This window comes from Dromiciops gliroides, chromosome 4 (assembly GCF_019393635.1).
Source record: "Dromiciops gliroides isolate mDroGli1 chromosome 4, mDroGli1.pri, whole genome shotgun sequence".
Classification (NCBI taxonomy): Eukaryota; Metazoa; Chordata; class Mammalia; order Microbiotheria; family Microbiotheriidae; genus Dromiciops; species Dromiciops gliroides.
In genome coordinates, this window is record NC_057864.1 from 200906326 (window position 1) to 200919974 (window position 13649).

Here is a 13649-nt window from a genome sequence, read left to right on the forward strand (position 1 = left end):
CCTTCTGAGGTCCCATGGTTCTAGGAAGAAAACTTCAGGAGACAAAAGAATGGGGCTGACCAGACCCCAGTTTTCTGCTGCCACCAGCAAGTAACTATTTAGATGTCTGGATTAGCATCATAGAAACAGAGGAAACATGGGGCACTGTGGGGTAAAGAAGAATATCCCAGACATTGCATTCAGCATTTTACAAATATGCACATATCTCCCAGGGTAATTGTGAGGATTAAATGAAATGATATTTGCAAAACACAGAGCATAGTGCCTGGTGCGTAGTAGGTGCTATATAAATATTAGTTATTATTATTATCATCTCATTTGATAGGAGTGAATGGGGCAAGAGTAGGTGAAGAGGCAGAGCTGCTTCAAGGCTGACAATTCTGGGACCCTGGTGTTTCTCTCCTTAATTCTTCATTTTGGTAAAAGATGATATTCAGGGATACCTGTGTTGTTCTAGGTTCAAGGTTCCTAATTCTCTAGAGCCCCCACATTATATGCACCAGAAATGGAGAAGTGAGTGATAACATAACTAGGTCCCAGAACAAGTTTATTGCAATTGTGGCAACTGAATTCACTCCTACTTTCCTCTCCCCAGAGAAGAAGTATATTAATTATTAATAATGTTAATGCAATAGCTCTGATTTTAATGAGCCCCAAGGATCTTTCCCACAACTTCCCTCAATTTGAGGAACCTTCATCTAATGAAAGAATCATCTAGGTGACACATTAGGTAGCATGTTGGTCCTGGAGTCCAGAAGATTCCTCTTTGTGAGTTCAAATCTGGCCTCAGATACTTCCTAGCTTGTGTGACCCTGGGCAAGTCACTTTACCCTGTTTGTCTCAGTTTCCTCATCTGTCAAATGAACTGGATAAGGGAATGGCAAATCACTCTAGTATCTTTGCTAGGAAAACCCCATATGGGGCCCCAAAGAGTTGGACATGACTAAACGACATCTAAGGGAAAGATGTCATAGAGCCCTTATAACATCCACCACCATCACCTCCCTTCCATCCAACCTCTTTTCTTCAGCAACACTGGTGAAGAAGAGAGCTACCCTGAGCCAACTTATCTCAGGTGGAAGGCGGGGGGAGAGATATTTTCAGTATGTTTTATTTACTAAACTTCTCTAGCTCCACAATCACCGGCTCCACTCAATATTTTATTCTTGTTGCACCTGCTCAGGCTGCAGGACTGCAGGCACTTTTGATAAATGGATTGAAAGGTTTGTATAGGTTTGCTGAAGCTTCCATAAGTGTTTCTGTATCTTCCACCAAAATCATATTTTCCAACTCCTACAGTGATTTCTCTCCCCCATTGATTCTTCAATCCCCAATTGCTCATTCTCTCTTCTATCTTCCCTCTCTCTCTCTCTCCCTCTCTTTCATGCTCAAAGATACACAACTAAACAATCATGTAAACTCCAACATGTAAACTATACTTCCTTGGATATCAATCCATCAACAAAAATTTATTAAGCAGCTACTATGTGCCAGACACAGAAATAAAAATAATAATAACTAATATGTACATAGAACTTTGAAGTTAGCAAAACACTTTTCTCATATTCTTATTTGATGCTCACACCAATCCAGGGACATAGGTACTACTATTATTCCCATTTTACACCTAAAGAAACTGAGACTGAAAGAGGTTGAGTAATTTGTGCAGGATCACACAGCAAATAAGAGTCTGAGGAAGGATTAGAACTATAGTATTTCCTTTTTTGCCTTTTTTTTTTTTTTTTGCGGGGCAATGAGGGATAAGTGACCTGCCCAGGGTCACATGGCTAGTGTCAAGTGTCTGAGGCCGGATTTGAACTCAGGCCCTCCTGAATCCAGGGACAGTGCTTTGTTCACTATGCCACCTAGCTGCCCCTAGAACTATGGTATTTCTGATCCCAAGTCCAACATTCTATCCACCACACTACCCAAATACCTCCAACTCCTAGGCATTAATGATACAAATACAAAGATTGAAACAATCCCTACCCAGCAAGGAGCAAAATGAATCTATGACCTCACAGATATGGCTACTTCCTGAAATGATGTAGGTTGCCACCCATCTGTGTCTTCTCCTCCTCTTCAATCCTCGTTTATATCTGCCCACAAATCCTCTGGATTTGTGTCTCTATCTCTTGACATTGTGTGGGGACTGATAGAGCCTCTGGGAAGTCCATCCCTCATTTTTTTTCTATAGGATTGGCTCACCTCCTCTGCTGGCTGTACATTTATCTCTCATATCTACCATACTTAATCAATCAACAAATATTTATTTAGTTTATTAGATACTAGGCTAGGCCCTGGGGGTACAAAGACAATGAATGAAACAGTCCTTACTCAACAGGAATTTACATGCTTCATGGGAGAGGCAACAAGGACATATATAAATGTGTACAGGGAACACCTAAACACTTGCTTATTAAATCCTAAGTTCACATAGCCATTCAGATCCAAATATAGCTATCCCTTCCACATCCTGGGGGTTAGAGGCACGAAGTCCCAACATCTAGACAAAATTTTAACCTTCCTTTTATACCAGAGAAGAAGTCTAATTTTTTTTCTTTTCCTTTTATGGGATGTTTACAGTACCTTATTGTAAAATTTGGGTTAAACATTTTTCTGTGTTGTCTGCTGGCCTTTACGTGTCATCTGCAGCTTACATAAAACTCCTCCCAAATTTTCATTTCTTTTAATGGGCAAAGTCACAATGTGGAAGGGATAACTGTACACACACACAAACGAGAACATACTTACAAACACAAATTCTCTTGTTTTCTCTAGAGAACTCTTTTTTACACCAGCCCCCTCTCCCCATTATTAAATCTGTGGGCAAGACCTGTTGATTCTACCTTTAGACCATTTCTTATGTGTGCTCCCTTCTCTCCTCTGACACTGCCCCATTCTAGTCCAGACCTTCATCATCTCACACTTAGCCTATTGCAATGGCTGTCTGGTTGGTTTGGCTCCACAGGTTTCTCCCCACTCCAGTTCAGCCTCCAATCATCTGTCAAAATGATCTTCCTCAAGTGCAGTTCTGATCAGGTCACTTCCCTATTCAGTAAATTCCTATAGTTCCCTATTACATCCAGGACCAAATATAACATCCTCTAGTGTTCAGAACCTTCCATAATATGAATCCCCGTCCCCACTCCCATATACACTCACCTTTCCAGTCTCCTTACCCCTTACACCCTCCTCCCCTCCTCCAGGTACTCTTCCACCCAGTGACACTGGCTTCCTTGTGGCTCCTTGCACAAGACACTACACCTCCCAACTAGAGGCATGTTCACTGACTTTCCTCCATTTCTGTAATCTTCTCCCTATTCATCTGCATAACTTTGATTCCTTCAAATCCTGGCTAAAATCCTACCTTCTACAGGAAGCTTTTCCTGGTCCCTCATAATTCGAATGATTTCATTCCCTTGATTATTTTCAATTTGTTCTGTATATAGCTCAATCATACAGAATTATTTGCATGTTGTCTTCCACATTTAATTGCGATCTCTCAAAAATGAGTTTTTATGCCTTTTATGATAGTATCTTCAATGCTAATCACAGTGCCTGGCACATTGTTATTCAATCATTTTTTTTAGTCATGTCAGACTCTTTGTGACCCTATTTGGGGTTTTCTTGGCAAAGATACTGGAATGCTTTGCCATTTCCTTCTCTAGCACATTTGACAGATGAGGAAACTGAGGCAAATGAGGTTAAATGACTTGCCCAGAGATACACAGATAGTGGCTCAGGCTGGATTTGAACTCAGGAAGATGAGTCTTCCTGATTCCAGACCTGGCACTCTATCCACTACATCTTCCTGACACATAGTAGGTACTTAATAAATGTTTATTGATTGATACACTTTCCTTTATTGCTGGGGTTTAAAATCTTTTTTGGGTCATGGACTGCCCATTGTCAATCTGATGAAGCCTATGGATTCCTCAGAATGATACTTTTAAGCAATTGAAAGAAATGTTATATTTCAGTTTAAAGTTAGTGGAAATAAATATATATTTTCCCCCATCCAATTTCAAAGGTCCCCTGAAATTTATCCACAGACCAGACCAGTTTAGGTAGTCCACAGTTCTGATAATAAAATCATAAAATCCCAAAATTTGGTTAGAAGAAGCCATTGCCCAGGGTCACACAGCCAGTAAGTGTCCGAGGCCTAACTGAATAGAGTTAGGCCCAGTCTTTTGGGTCTACAATCTGAACTGACTAGGCAGACTGGAGGCAGACACAAAGGATTCATGGAGCCATTAAATTGATGCAACTCATTAGTAGAAGTCCCCAAAAGGCTCTGAAGAGGCCTGTCCCCTTCAGTTGGCTGCATTCACAGTCTCCACCTCTCTCCTCCTCTTGGTAAGCTCAGGTCTGGCAGCTTTGTTAAGACAGCTGGGGGCTATGTCTCTACTCACATCTGAAACAGCTCAGGATCTGGGACCTGGTGCCCAGCCATTTCCATAAATAACTCTCTGTGGCTGGCGCCTGGTCCTCCTGGTGATGTCATTGGCCCCAACCCAAATGATGATGTCATAGGCTTCCCTTCCACCCCCTCCTTCTAGGGTGGGGAGCCTCAGTAAAAGAGGCCGGGACCTCGTCCTGCTCTGGCCCAGATCAATCCATATGCCCTGCCAGCTGCGGATGGCTGATTTGGTTGTGGCAGCCAGCCTCCCTCCCTTCTCCATGGTGCCAGACATTGAAAAATTTCCTAACTTGTTCAATTCCCCCTCATGCTGCTGTTTCCCAGAGTGTAAGCACTTTTATACCATATGTAATGTCATCTTTGTGTGTGCTTGCTTGTGGAACAATAGGCATGGGCCATTAGAAGTGAAAGGGCCTTTTAAAGTTATCTGGTCCAACTGCATCTTACAGAGGCAGAAACTAAAGCCCCAAAAGAGAAAATTAGTTGTCCAAACCATTCATTCAAGAATCACTTCCTGTATATGGTTATCCCTTCCATGTTGCGATTTGCCCCATCACAGTTGCAATCTATCTCGGGTCAGCATAAGAAATTAAATGGGAATTGGGGAGGAGTTTTGCAGAAGCTGCAGGTGACACACAAAGGCCAGCAGACGATACAGAAAAAGTTTAGAAACTCAGAAATGCATAAAATACAGGTGTAGTATTGTCTAATATCAATATATTTAACTTTTAATGCCATAATAATTCATATTTCTTCTCTGGAACAAAGGGAGGGCTAAAAAACTTTCCACGGATTTTCTAGATCGTGGGGGGGCACCTTGTCCCTGACCGCCCCCACCCCTGTGATGTGGAAAGGATAACTGTATGAGAACACGATGCTAGGTAAAATGGGAGATACAAAATTGAGTTAGGACACAGTCCCTGCCCACGTGGGGCTGGTGGTTTAGGAGAGAAATAAATCACCAGTTCCTATGAATAGGACATAATTGGTGCAATCCAAGAGACTGGGGAAGACAAGGAAAGCTCTCTGGAGGAGATGGCATTTGAGTAGGGCTTTAAAAGTGGTCATTCAACAGGCAAAGAGTGGAGAAAGAATCCCACTGTAAGTTGGGGACTGAACTGAAACTTAAATCCAGATCTCCTGAATGCCATTCAGTGCTCTTTCCCCTAGATGATGGTGCCTCTTTCTTGAGGATGAATAGTGTATTGTATCTTAGGTGAGGACCTGTTTAAGGGTGGATCTATCTGTGCCCGTGCATTCATAGTTGTCCCTCCCTGACTCACTTCTCCATAATCATTCAAGCCATCGGTGCTTTTAGCAGCTGGGACTCTGCCTGCTTCATCATCCATTCAAATGGCTTCTTCACATTCTCCTTGTCAGGACTGTTTACAGTCCTCCTCAGAAAAGGGAAGTGGGGGTGTCGGGGAAAAGGGAGAGGTCAAAGAATACCCTGGTCGATTTCTGGCTGGGCAGGCATCTTCAGCAGGATGAGTCTGCATGTCCTCTGCCTGTTTTTCCTGCCCCACCCCCAATCATTAGAATGATACTCTCTTCCTCCTGGGCTCCATAATAAGCCACAGTCCTTATTAACCAGCCACATCGACCCGATTCATGATTAGCCAAGAGCTTGTACATTGCTATTGCCTCTGGGGTTTTTGCAAGGTAGATACATCTCTATGTGTTTGGAACAAGTATTGGAGTAGAGAAGGGTATGTATAGCACAGGGCCTTGTATCTAGTAAGCACTACTGAATTGAATAGGAATTATCCACAATGATTGGAAGGGGACACTGGTCCTTGATGCCCTTTCAGCTTGCTATTTTTTCCAAGGCTTATGGGTCGCTTTGTGTCTTTTCTCTGAAAGTTTGAATGATCAGTGATGTCTGTGTTTGTTCCTTCTCTTCCTCCTCATCACAAGTAGCTAGGTGGTGCAATGGATTGAGAGCGAGGCCTGGACTCAGGAAGCCCTGAGTTCAAATCAGGCCATTCATACTTACTAGCTGTGTGAACCTGGCTAAGTCACTTAACCTATGTTTTCCTCAGTTTCCTCATGTGTAAAATGGGGCTAATAATAGCAACTACACTCTGGAAAACGGTGATTTTACAAGGTCGTTGTAAGGATCATCACATGAAATAATGAATGTAGGGTGCTTAGCACAGTGCCTAGCACATAGTAAGCACTATACAAATATTAATTAAGTGGTACAGATGATATAGTGCTGAGTCTGGAGTCAAGAAGTTTCATCTCCCCATGTTCAAATACAACCTTAGACACTTACAAGCTGTGGGACCCTGGGTGAGTCACTTAACCCTGTTTTCCTCAGTTTCCTCATTTGTCAAATGAGCTAAAGAAATGGCAAACCACTCCAGTGTTTTTGCCAAGAGAATCTCAAAAAAGGTCATGAAGATTCAGACATCTGAAAAAAAAAGACTTTACAACAACAAATGTTAACTATGATTATCCATATGGGAACTTCCTACACCAGCACAGATCACAACTCTTCTACCTTTCATGGATTATGATAACCCCAAACTTCATTCTCCCATGGTCAATCTACTGATGAGCCTCTTTACCCTTAGTAAATTAAGCTGGTACTCAGAGAACTGACACAAGTAATAGGATATAGAATTTTAAAAGACCTGGGAGGGGCAGCTAGGTGGCCCAGTGCATAGATTGGATTCAGGAGGACCTGAGTTCAAATCCAGCCTCAGACACTTGATACTTACTAGCTGTGTGACCCTGGACAAGTCACTTAATCCCCATTGCCCTGCAAAAAAAAAAAAAGACTTGGGGGATCTTCCAGTACAACTCCACCCCTACTCCATACCCTCCCACACACATACATTCTGAAGATGAGAAAACAGGGCCAAGGATGATAAAGCAAAACACACACACACACACACACACACACACACTTATTTTAAACTTACTTGGGCACACAAGAAGGCAGTAGTAGAACTGATAGAACCCAAGTGTTCCAACTGCAAATCCAGAGCTCTTTTTCCAAGTTACCAAACTCCCTAAATCGACCTGCCGCAGCACATGTTTCACTGGTATGACCCCCACCTTCACAACACCCAGAGGTATTAAATAAGGATTCCATCTCAGAGGATTGAAAATAGCCATTAGCATTTCAATCAAGAGACTCCTCCAGTATTATTAGGACACGTTCTTAGGAAGCCTAGGACTTCCATTTTTTCAGAGCTTACTAGAAACCTGGGCAGGTTTCTCAACATCTTTGGGTCTCAGCTTTCCTATATCTAAGTCAGCCTCAATTTCCTCATTTGTAAAATGGGGAAAAGTTTATGTGAAGCATTTTTTAAAACTAGACAAGATATATAATTATATATAATATGTGTATATGTATATATACACATATACATATATGCACATATACATATACATATATATGTATATTGTTTTAATACCCCCTCTGGGCTCACCTTCCCACCTTTACTGGTTGGTTCCCCAAAAGGTGGCTGACTACTTCTTTCCTCCTCAGGATAATCTGGAAAGGTTGTGACTTCTAACACTATTACTTACAAGCTCCTATATGGTGTATGCCCACCACACGCCCCAATATCAATCATTTAGTTGATATCAGTTAGCTTTTACAAAAGGATATTTTCTAAAAAGGTATATAGCAAGGATAGGGCAGTGGATTGAGTGCCAGGCCTGGAGTCAGGAAGAATCATCTTCCTGAGTTCAAATCTGGACTCAGACACTTAGTAGCTGTGTGGCCCTGGACAAGTCACTTAACCCTGTTTGTCTCAGTTTCCTCATCTGTAAAATGAGCTGGAAAAGGAAATGACAAACCACTCTGATATCTTTGGCAAGAAAATCCCAGATGGGATCATGAAGAGGAGGACATGACTGAAAAATGACTAAAAAAACAAAAATAGCAAGAATAATAGGTATAGAAACATCCCCCAAACTAAGCCCATATTTTTCCCTTGTATATAAAAGTTTCCTTAGGAAAGAGGGCTGAAGCTTAAAGCAGCTGGTATAAATAAATGCAGTAGTATACAGGTGTAGCAAATACATGGGGCCCAGGGATGCTTTGGGACTCTCAGCCTTGGGAGTGCTTTGCTCCCTTAATGGGTTCCCCACAAAGGTTAATTCAGGGTGATACATCTTCAATGGATAAGTCGCTACCTTGTTCAGCTGGGCTGGCTCCTTGTGAATCATAACATTTCTGATGATGGGTTCACCCACTATTGGGGCAGGTCAAGCAGCTCACTCCCTTGCTATGTTGTTGGCTCCAGTGATCTCTGCTACTGACTTGGGTTGCTGAGGGGACCTCTGAGGGTTCTTTCAACCTTTTGAAGCTCATAAGGTTATGATCTAGTCAATTTTCTCTCAGGATACACATTTACTTGAATTCCAGAATGAATAAAACACAAAAGAGATGAAAGAATCAGCAGTACCGAGTGTTTACAGACACATGGCTGCTGGGTGGGGAGATAAGGAAGCTGCTGAACCAGCTCACACTGGGTTCACAGTAGTTCTTGCCTCCCTCAGAACAAAATGGACTAAGAGAGAGGTATATTGATACTTTCCTGTGCAAACTCAGTTCTAGCTCCATGCCTCCTAAATTAACCAGTCTTCAGCCAATTAGAAGGCTGTTCACCAGCACAAACTTCTAAGTCATCATGGACAAAATTGGCTTCCCAAATTCCACGTTATATTGGAAGCAAGCAGAGAATTCATTGCCCAGTTCCCCCAATTCATATTATTATTCCAATTATTATTATTTCTATTGATATTAATATTGAAAAGTATGACTTCAAAGGAGCACTTTTTTGGATCCTCAGGTGTGTCCTTTTCTTCCCACCTCTCACTTTACCCTTCCCAACTCTGACTTGATCCTTCCATCCCCATTAACTGTTGTCCCTTATCTCATCTACCTTTTGTGGCAAAAAATGAACACTTTCCAGGGGCAGCTAGATGGCGCAGTGGTTAAAGCACCGGCCCTGGATTCAGGAGTACCTGAGTTCAAGTCCGGCCTCAGGCACTTGACACTTACTAGCTGTGTGACCCTGGGCAAGTCACTTAACCCCCATTGCCTAAAAAAAAAAAAAAAAAAAAAAATGAACACTTTCTCTTCTCTCCTTAATTCCTTTTACAACCTGGTTTCTGACCTCATCTCCAAAGTTACCAATGATCTCTTGGTTGCAAAACTCAATAGTCTTTTCTCAATCCTCATTCTCCTTTGAGTCTCTGTATCCTTTGACACTATTGATCACCCCCTTCTCCTTGATACTCTCTTCTCTCTAGGTTTTTGGGATACCATTTTCTCCTGGTTTCCTTCTTGCTATCTGACCATTTCTTCTCAATCTCCTTTGCTGAAAAAAATTAAAAATTATTTTTTTTAATTGTTTAAAAAAAATTTTAATCTCCTTTACTGGTTCCTCCCCCAGATCATACCCTCAAACCATAGCTGTCCCTCAGGGTTCTGCCCTAGGCCTTCTTCTCTTCTCCTTCTATACTTCACTTGGGGATTTCATCAGTTCCTATGGATTTAATTACCATTTCTACGCTGATGATTCTGAAATCTACCTATCTATCTCTGCCAACTTCCAATCTTATATCTCCAACTGCCTTTCAGACATCTCCAACTGGATATCCAATAAACATCTTGAACTCAACATGTCAAAAACTGAAGTCATTATCTTTCCCCTAAACTCTCCCCTCATCACATTAATATAGAAAACAAAACCATCCTGCCAGTCCTCCATCCTCAACTCCTCACTTCCTCCCACCCCCCAGACCCAATGTATTGCCACAAATCATTGATTTCATCTTTGCAATACATCTGGAATATACCTCCTTCTCTCCTCTGATGCTACCACCACTCTAGTGCAGGTCTCATCACCTCACACCTGGATTATTGCTTAAGGGTCTGCTTGCCTTAAGTTTCTTCTCTTTTTTCTTTTTCTTTCTTTTTCTTTTTTTGGGGGGTGGGTCCATGAAGTTTAAGTGACTTGCCCGGGGTCACACAGCTAGTTAAGTGTCAAGTGTCTGAGGATGGATTCGAATTCAGGTCCTCCTGAATCCAGGACCAGTGCTTTATCCACTGCACCACCTAGCTGCCCTCCTCAACTTCCTTCTCACTTCAATCCACCAGTGATTTTCCTAAAACAAAGGTCCAACCACATCATCCCCCTTACTAATAAATTCCAGTGACTCCCTATCACTTCCAAGATCAAATACAAAATCCTCTGTTTGGCATTCAAAGGCCTTCATAAGCTACCCTCCTTCTATCTTTCCAGTCTTCTCACCCCTTACCTCCTGCCATGTACTCTTTGATCCAGTGACACTGGCCTCCTGGCTGTTCCAAGAACAAGACTTTCGATCTCTCCGCTCCAAGCACTCTCTCTGGCTCTCCCCCATGCTGGGAATGTTCTCATCTCTGCCCACTAGCTTCTCTTGCTTCCTTTAAGTCCTTACCAAAATCCTATCTTCTACTGGAAGCATTTCCCAACCCCTTTTAATTCTAGTGACTTCTGTTTTTCTATTATTTCCTATTTACCATGTGTATAACTTGTTTATGCATATTTGTTTGCTCATTGTCTTCTTCATTAGACTGTGAGCTCCCTGTGGACAGGCACTGTCTTGTCTCTTTTCATATACCCAGCACTTAGTGTAGTGCCTGGCACATAATAGGTGCTTAATAAATATTTATTGATTGACTTATTGACCTACCACCCCACTGCCCTTGCCTTGGCTCCTTACAGGGTGATTTGACATTCCCCAGATATCCCTAAGATTCCTGACCTTTAGGTCTAGAGTCATGGGACTTGTCCCTCTTTTACCCAAGAAAATGGTATCCCATGACCCAGCTCATGAAGGAGAAAACCAACCAGAGTGGTCTGGATGGAGATGGATTCCCCTGTCTGGATTGCTAGAGGAGGCTGAGTCTCATGATCAAGCCACATTTTCAGTGGGAGGAACTGAAGGTTCCTAGCCCACCTCCTCATTTAGTATCTCCATTGGGGGGGGGCGGTCTTTGGTTTTCCAAGAGAAACCACCAACCATCAATTTATTAATCACTAGCCTAATTAATAAATTGATTATTAATTTCCCAGAAAAATGTTGCCCTGTAGATCATAGATACATTTGGGCATGTTCCCAGATCTACCCCTTTGGGAATTTTTTGGCCTCTTTTTGAGACCTAGTTTCTGCTGTGCTTTAAAAGACCCCTATTTCACCTCACACTCAACACAGCAGTGAATATCAGTGGCAGGTCCATCCCCTGCTTGCTCCCTTCCCTCCCCAAGAGCCACCACCACCAATTCACATTGCCTCCAGCCTGCTTTATCAAGGTTTCTTGAACTCTTCCTCCACAGGATTCTCTCCAAGCCTACTTAAAACTCAGTTACTGTCACCCTAGCCTCTGCCAGTTGGGAATTAATTCCCTAGGTTTCCTTCCACTGCATAAAAACCAAACTCTCTTTTTATGGTCTCTACATGTTCTGCCCTTTCATTTTATTCAGGTCCCTCCGGGCTCCTGGGGAATAAATAAATACAGTGTAACTTTTACTGGTGGTGCCTAATGCACTCTAGTCCTCTGGGAATGGTTTAAGCACTTAGCTGCTACATAACTGAGGTTCAGGAAGAAGAATAAAGCATCAAAACAAACATCCTATCTTACCCTAAAGATCTTCATGGAATCTACTGCTACTGACACTGAGCAGAGATGATTCTGTTTCCCTTTCTTCATTCTTCACCTTTCCCTCCCCCTGTCCTCATCCCCCTTTGAGAATTGTTTAAGCACTACCTGACTGGTCACCATTTCCCTAGGATTATCCCTGTCTACTCTACTTACTTACTTCTCCTCTGCCTTCCAACTCTCCCAAAACACTTGTGAAAGCTATTTGCAGGGAAACAGAAACAATAGGTACTGTGTTCCAATATGGTGAGACTCCATCCTTTAAGCAGAGTGAACACATTCCAAAGATCCATCTAGTACAAGTAGTACTAATTACTACTTGGGGCAACTGGGTGGGGCAGTGGATAAAGCACTGGGTTTGGAATGAGGAAGACTCATCATTGCGACATCCTCCAGAATCTTCATCAGAAGAAGAAGAAAATGAAGGAAAAGCTTCAAAGTTTTTCTTGGCCTCGTCAATTTTTCTTGAAAGACTAAAGCCGCAGCTGCAGACATTGTAGGTGAGATAGAAGTCTTTGGGAGTTGGACGTGGCAAAGTGCCCAAACAATCTGGGCCCCTGGCCACTGAGTCCAATTTGGTATCAGTACGGTAGGGACTAGAAACTGCTGTTTGAGTCCTCTTTTCACTTCTAATTGCTTCTCCTTAGCTTCTCTGATCTTCTGTCTCATCTTTTGTTTTGGGATGCTGATAACCATCACAACATTCTGAAATAGGAAGAGAAAATGGCAAGCATATATCTATGCCTCTGGAACAATGACATTTGTTTTGTGGGGGCCATTTTGCCTGTTTCTGGTGACTCTTGTTTAAATCTGCCTTCAGTCACTAACTAGCTGTGTATACCTGAGCAAGTCATTTAACCCAGTTTACCTCAGTTTTCTCATCTGTAAAATGAGCTGGAGAAGGAGTTGGCAAACCTCTCCAGTATCTCTGCCAAGAAAACCCCAAATGAGGTATGGAAGGGTCCAAAATGACTGAAACAAGTGAATAACAATTACTACTCATATCCCCCAGTAAATAATCTATTATCCCTAGCAGTCTCCTTGTCTAAGATCAAGCAATACCAATGTTTGAGGACCCTGCTAAACTAGCTCTACTATACTGTTCCAGAAGGAGTCTGTCACTACCACCAACATGCCTTCCATGCTTCTTGGCTGTGTGTTCTCCCTGGCTGTATTAATCTCCTTGGGTTCGGATCATTGCCTCAAACACCTTCCCTATTGCTTGCCTACCTCCTTGGATCTGGTTACCCAAGGAGCTCCAACTTCATATCCTGCTAATTTTCTCACAAGATCTCAGCTGAGACCAAACTCTTTCCCTAAGCAATTTATTACCCTAGGGCCTTGTTAATTAGATCAATCAAGTGTATGTTGAGTACTAACTACATTTTAGGTACTATGCTAGACCCTGAGGTTACAAAAACAAAAATGAAATAATCCCTGCTATGAAGGGACTTCTAGGGGAAAACATGTAAAAATATATTTATTTTGAATCATTACAGAAAAAAATAAAAGTTTTTTTTAAAAAATAGGACAGGTTGCAAGGGAGGACACTAG